Below are 7,207 nucleotides of genomic sequence, written 5' to 3' on the forward strand. Positions count from 1 at the left end.
ATCCTAGAAATAAATCCATGGATGGATATATGAGTCTAAATTCAGGGAAAATTTACGAAACCAGTTTCCGAGTTTTGAAACTCGAGATATGATTTTTAAGGCGACAGTGACGCAGTTTTCCAGCCTGACTGGAAATGTCAAATTGGTGGGCAAAAACATGTGAACTTGGTTTGTTAACCCTCGGGTCCGACACCGGCGATGGTCTCGGGTTTTGGGGTGTTACAAGGAAAACACGGTGGCTTCTTTCAATTGGTCAAACATATCGTCTATCCTTAGAATAGGATACTTGTTCTGTACAGTCACTTTTTTAAGTTGTCTATAGCCTATACATAACCTCATTGACCCATCTTTCTTTTTTACAAAAAGTATCGGAGCACCCCACGGAGAAAAGCTCGATCTCGTAAAACCTTTATCTGTTAATTCTTGTAGCTAAACTTTCAACTCCTTTAACTCTGTCAGAGCCGTCCTATATGGAGCAATCGAGATGGGTCTTCAATTCCAAATTCAACTTCTCTTATCGGAGGCAATCCGGGTAATTCCTATGGAAACACATTTGAGAACTCACATACCACTGGTACTGACTCGATCTTCAATTCAGAAATTTGAGTATTCAACACAAAGGCGAGGTAAGCTTCGCACTCTTTTCTCAAATATCTCTCTATAGTCATAGATGATATAGCTAAGGTGAATTGTCTAATTCATCCGTTTCAACCTGAAGAACATCTCCACTCCCACATTTCAACTCGATAACTTTTGGTCCACAGTCCACTACAACACCATGAAAAGTAAACCAATCCATCCCAAGGATTACATCAAATTTGTTAAACGGCAATAACATTAAGTTAGCAGGAAAACAATGACCTCTAATCATCAAGGGACAATTTCTACACACTTGATCAACCAGCACATGTTTGCCTAAAGGGTTGGACACTTTTACCACAAATTCAGTGGATTCGACTATCACATTTATACAGGGTATCAATTTCATACAAATATAGGAATGAGTAGACCCCAGGTAAATCAAAGCAATGACAGATATACCATGGATAGAAAAGGTACTCGTAATCACATCGAGAGACTCTGCCTCTTTACGGGCACGTATAGCATAAGTCTTGGTAGGCGCTCTGCCCTCAGACCTCACAGCTGTGACAGCCCAAAATTGACCCTAGTCGGGAAGTGGTTTCGGGACCGCTAAACCGAGTCACCGAAATGTTTGAGCGTAATATTTATTGTCTATAATATGTATTTATGAATGTGTGAAAATTTCAAGCTTCGATTTAGTCGATTGCATGTGAATTCAGTTATTAGGACTTGTGTGACACTTTTGAAATGTGATAGGCTAATCTATAAGGACCTAATAGTGCATGTAATCAAAAAGGAGGACTTGCATGTCAAATTCCCCCCCAATAGCTAGTGGCCGGCCATGACAAGGGATTATGGGCAAAAACATGTCATAAAACATGTTGTGACAATGGTGTATGTAAGAAAAAAATAAAATAATGAGCATGGGAATTGAATAATGAAAGGGAAGAAAAAAAAAAGAGAGAATGGTGAGTGTTTCCCCCCCTTGTCGTGAGTTGAAGAAAAGAGAAAAAAAAAATTTGTTCATCCTTTTTATTCTCTCTTGGCCGAAAATTCTAAGGAAGAAGGAGGGAGTTTTTGCTTCATGTTTGGTTTGGAAGAGGATTAGGAAGAGGTTTGGCCATACTTGTATCAAGATTAAGGTATGTTTGATGTTGTGCCATGAGATTCATGTATGTTTTTGGTTGCTAACTTGATGTTCTTGTTAGCCATGGTTCAAATCCTTGCTATGTCATGGGGATGGTATTCGGCCAAGGTGGATGTTGTGTTAATGCCATTACATGTTAAATATGAAGCTTGCTAATGATACATGTGATGGTGGATTGATGGCTCTTGGACTTTCTTTTTAGCATTTTTTAGTGAGACATTAAGTTCTTTGTTTAACCATGACCAAAATCGAAATGGTATGGTGTTGTGATGTATTCGGCCATGGTACATCCATAAGTATAATTTATGCTTATTGCATGGTAGGTAAGATTTGTGTTTTGGATTTATGTTCATGTTTAGTTATAATCAACTTTGAGATTCGGCTCTAGCATATATATATATATATATATATATATGTTTGCACATGATGTATTGGTATGACATATATACTATCTCAAGGTATATATTTACATATGATGATGTTTCGGTTATGAAGTAAATGATTGATGCGTATTGAGTTACAATATGGAATGCGTTAGTGAGTAAAATGTATGTCGTTTATATGTGGTATTAAGTGTATAATTGGCCTCAACATGGACATGCATATTCGGCCACATGAGGGGGATTGGTGTGCATGCATTCGGTTAGAGGCAAGCATATTGATGCCTATTCTTGGCTTAGAAAATTCGGGTAAGGAGAGTACTAACTAATGTGTTGAGTTTGATTCATGATTTCCGTACATATGTGACTTTAATGTCTAATGAAAATATGTGGGCTAAGTACCTTGAATTCCTCTTTCGATGCTCAAATGATTAAATCAATTTATTTGTTAAATTAAGCTCAAGAGCAAAGGGAGCTAAATCCGATAAAGGGAAGGAAAAAGTGGTCGAATAGCCATCGAATCGCTCGACAACATCCGAGGTAAGTTCTTGAGTAATAGAGCTTAAATTATGATTTGATTAGATCATGTCTCAAGTAAATCGAAATCATGCTCTTTGTGTGTGGATATTGAACCGAAATGTGCAAGAGTGATAAGTGTATTGTATTTGAGTTTTGCTAAGGAAAATGAAATACGAATGTGTCATGATTTAGTGTTAAATGTGCATGTTTATTCGAATGGTGTCCGGACTAAGTCCCGAAGGCTTTTGTGCTAAGTGACTAAATCCGGGTCAATTCCCGAAGGCATTTGTGCGAGTTACCAAAACCGAGTTAAGTCCCGAAGGCATTTGTGCGAGTTACCAAAACCGGGTTAAGTCCCGAAGGCATTCGTGCGAGTTACTAAATCTGGGCTAATTCCCGAAGGCAATTGTGCGAATCACTATAACCGGGCAATGTCCCGAAGACAATCGAGCGAGTCGCTATATCCGGTTAAATTCCGAAGGTACGTGATTCGGAAATGAACGATCTTGCTGTAAAAATCCCAATTAATACGCTTGAAAAATTCCAGCAATGAGGTATGTTCGTATGTGCATTGGAATAGTTGAGTTCCTTCGAATAATATTCGCTCAGTTGAGTAATGAGCTTCCGGTATTTGGCTAAGATGATCCCTTATGTATGAACATAGGGTTGGAATGTAAAGTAGAAATGATTTGAAAGTATGTATATACGGAATTATCTGTTTAGTTATATGAATGCTATACCTCTGTTGTGCTTAAATTCTTCGCTCAAAACTTACTAAGCATAAATTGCTTACTCCGTTTCTTTGTTTCTTTGTTTTATAGATTTTGGCTCGTCAGCTATCGGACTCGGGATTTTTGGAAGTCGAAGTCTCCCACACTATCAAAGCCCCCTTTTTGGTACAATTTTGGTTGAGCTTTGAAATGGCATGTATAGGACTACCCTTTGTTGTTTTTCAAGTACTTTTTGTGATGTATGTGTGTACGGCCATGCGAAAATGGCTCGTAGAAGTGGAGTATGGCATTAGACCATTTGTGTTTATGTATATATGTATGGTTTCATGATGTGACTATGGACTGGAATGGAAGTGTTGGGCAAATGATCAGCCATTGGAATGGCTAAATATGATTATATGTGGACCTATGTATGACAAAACTCTAGTTGGTCCATGGAAACCACGAAATAGGTAAAGTTTACCTTGAAAACAGATGCTGACAGCAGCAATGGTGTGGATTTGAAAAATCACTAAAATTTGTAGGAATGGAATTAAATGGGGAATCAATTACGTAAATGAACCTTGATGAATCTAATTTCATATGGAAGAAACGAAATGGTCATATGAGTTATATGTTAAGAGATATTAAAGTTCTCGTGGAATAGGACCAGAACGGTTTCTGGATCCCCTGTTCCGACTTTGGAAATTCACTATAAATTAACCAGAGATAATTAGGAGTCATTCCATATATTTATAGATTCCTATTTGAGTCTAGTTTCTATAGAAACAAACAGCATCAGTATTGAAGCCCTGTACAGGGAGATATCCAAGTCGTGATGTGCGAAGGTCAGAGTAGTCGATCCCTGTAACAGGGGAGACTTTAACTAATAAACTGTACTAATTGGCCTGACCAAAAATTCTAGAAAAAAATATGTAGATGGATATATGAGTCTAGTTTCAGAGAAAAATTACGAAACTGATTTCCAAGCTTTGAAACTCAAGATATTATTTTTAAGGTGACGGTGACACAAGAACCGACTTGTCGGAAATTTTAAATGGATGTGAAAATAATTAAGTTAAGTCGTATGCGACTTGTGTTCGACTTGATAACGGACTCGGTGCAGGGTGTTACAATAGCAGCATCACTAGGCACACCTCTACTGCTAGCCCCAGTTCCCGGGTTCTTATGTGGGATTCCCCTTGAAGGAGCGCTACCCGATCTCACAGTTCCATCCTTATTTTTCTTGACCATCTCGGGACAACTATGAATAAAATGGTTCAATGACCCACACTTAAAGCAGCCTCCTTCATTACCTCAGCACTCACCGAAATGTCGTCTATCACACTGTGAACATTCTAGTCTATTTAGTTGAACACTACCAACACTTGCGATAGAAGTGGTTTGAGCTTTAGACACTGCATGCTGTTTGCTCTTGTTTCTGCTCGAAAATCCTACTGACGTATTTGATCGATCAAGAAACTCTCTCGATCTCTTGGATGAGGTCTAGTGTGATTTCCCCATCTGTCTTTTCTTTGAGTCACGAGACTCGATGTCAGCTTTTCTCTTCTATTTGGCCAATTCTTCGGCCTTGCAAGCTCTCTCAACAAGTACTGCAAACTTCCTCAACTCTAAAATGCCAACTAATAGACAGATGTCTTCATTCAATCCATCTTTAAACCTTTTACACATCGTGGCTTCTGTGGATACGCACTCCCACGCATACTAGTTGAGTCTCACAAACTTGTGCTCATACTCCGTTACTGTAATACGATCTTGCTTTAGTTTGAGGAATTCTTTCCTCTTTTAGGCGATGAACCTTTGGCTAATGTACTTCTTTCAGAACTATTCCTGAAAGAATTCTCACATTATCCGCTCTCTCGATACAACCGACACGAGAGTATTCCACCATTGGTAGGCCGAGTCTCGCAAGAGTGACACTACACACTTCATGCACTCCTCAAGTATGCATGATTGCTCATCAAAGACCCTAATGGTATTCTCCAACCAAAACTAATGGTATTCTCCAACCAAAACTCTACTCTCTCTCGGTCGTCATCTATTTTTCCCAAGATTCCTTGGCCACGTGCTTTCTAATTCTATCCACTGAAGGTTTCTCTCTTCTAGCCATTTCTGCTCCTTGAGGAGCTGTATGAATGGGTTGAGGAATTGGGGGAGGTGGGGGAGGTGGAGTATTCGGATTTGCATGAATAGACTCTGAGTACCATGCATCCATCATGTGGAGGTAAGCTTCTCTAGCCCCTCTGCCCTGACTCATTGTTACGGGCCCACTGTCTACTGGTGCGGTCCCTTCAGCGGGAGCCGGCGTATTACTTTCTCGGTCATCAGCCGTAGCCTTGTCAAGATCCATTTACTATATATAAAAACATAATTTATTTCGTTAGGAGTCGTCACACTATCAATATACAATTATGGCATGTATAGCTAGACTCGTACTCATGTTAGGTTAGTCCTAGAATCGACTAAACCATAGCTCTAATACCATTAAATGTAGCACCCCTTACCCGAGTCCTAGGCTGGGACTGGGTACGAGGCATTACCTAACTTAAACACAAGCATACAATCATTTCAAATCATAAAAACTCAATCGAATTTAAAACTTTTTAATCTTAGTCTAGAAATTCTTAATATAGGCTTACGACGTAAAAACACACATTAGAAACGACTCGGGATTTATCAGAACACCTTTGAAAACTAAAAAATAATGTCACTTGAAACAGGGGCACACGCCCGTGTGAAAGGTGACATGCCCGTGTATCCATTTTGACCTAGACATGCTGAAGGCCTGTGTGGCCCACACGGCCTAAGCATAAGGAGACATGCCTGTGCCTTGAGCCCGTGTGAATTAAATTTCCAAATTCAAACCTACAGGGGTTTTCACACGGCCTAGGACACGCCCATGTCTGCAGCTTGTGTACCTCACACGACCATAACACGCCCATGTTGCAGCCCGTGAGTAAAAACCTTGACATTTTGTTTCTGACGTCAGCAACCAATTTGAGGCACATGGCCAAGGCACACGCCCGTGACCAAAGGCCGTGTCCTCCACACGACTGAGACACACAGCCGTGTCTCTGCCCGTGTGTTTACTACCATCAATACTGACTTGCAAATTCGTGTTGCAAGGGACACACAGTCAAATAACACGCCCATGGGGCCGACCGTGTGTCACATACGGCCTAGTAACATGCCCGTATGTCTAGCCATGTGGACAAAAATAAACTATCTACCAAACATTTTTGCCACCCTTACTTACACCTACCTACAAGGCAATACATACTTCCAATTCACACGGCAACACAAAGCCAATTCAACCACAACAAGATATCTAATACAACCACATTACACTTTAACAATCTAACAAGAACTTGATTAGTCATGTGATTTACTCATCTATGAAATCATCATCATTTGCACTTATCAATAACCAATATCAGCCACCACCCATGGCATTATACAAAATGACTAAAGACCTATGACAAGCCACTCGTTTGGCCCAAAACAATGTGACCATTACAAAAGACTAGTTCTTATACATGTCATAATCAAAATAATAAAACTAGCTATACCAATTTCTTTAGGGATAGTGTGACTGCCTTATCCGACGTAAGGCGATGATCCATGAGCTACTTTGGCGGCACTATAAGAAAATGGAAAAGAAAAGTGGTAAGTATAAAGCTTAGTAAGTCGCATGCAATAATATGTAACTATAAGCTACCATAAGGGATCATAATCCCAACATATCTCAATTTTCTCATAAATGTAAGGATTCATAAACACTACTTGCTCATATTTATTTCTCACCAATCATACAACACTGGTTTGAATTCACATTTCATAATTCATGT

At 39.5% G+C, this 7,207-nt stretch overlaps 1 long non-coding RNA gene across 1 annotated transcript; it reads left to right on the forward strand.

Moving 5' to 3' along the window:
* Window positions 1-3,055: 3,055 nt before the first annotated feature.
* Window positions 3,056-3,724, forward strand: LOC128280652 (uncharacterized). Its single transcript, XR_008270749.1, has 2 exons — window positions 3,056-3,109; window positions 3,450-3,724. It is a non-coding gene; the product is annotated as an uncharacterized LOC128280652 (long non-coding RNA).
* The last annotated feature ends 3,483 nt before the right edge of the window (window positions 3,725-7,207 follow it).

Source organism: Gossypium arboreum, chromosome 9 (genome assembly GCF_025698485.1).
Source record: "Gossypium arboreum isolate Shixiya-1 chromosome 9, ASM2569848v2, whole genome shotgun sequence".
NCBI lineage: Eukaryota > Viridiplantae > Streptophyta > Magnoliopsida > Malvales > Malvaceae > Gossypium > Gossypium arboreum.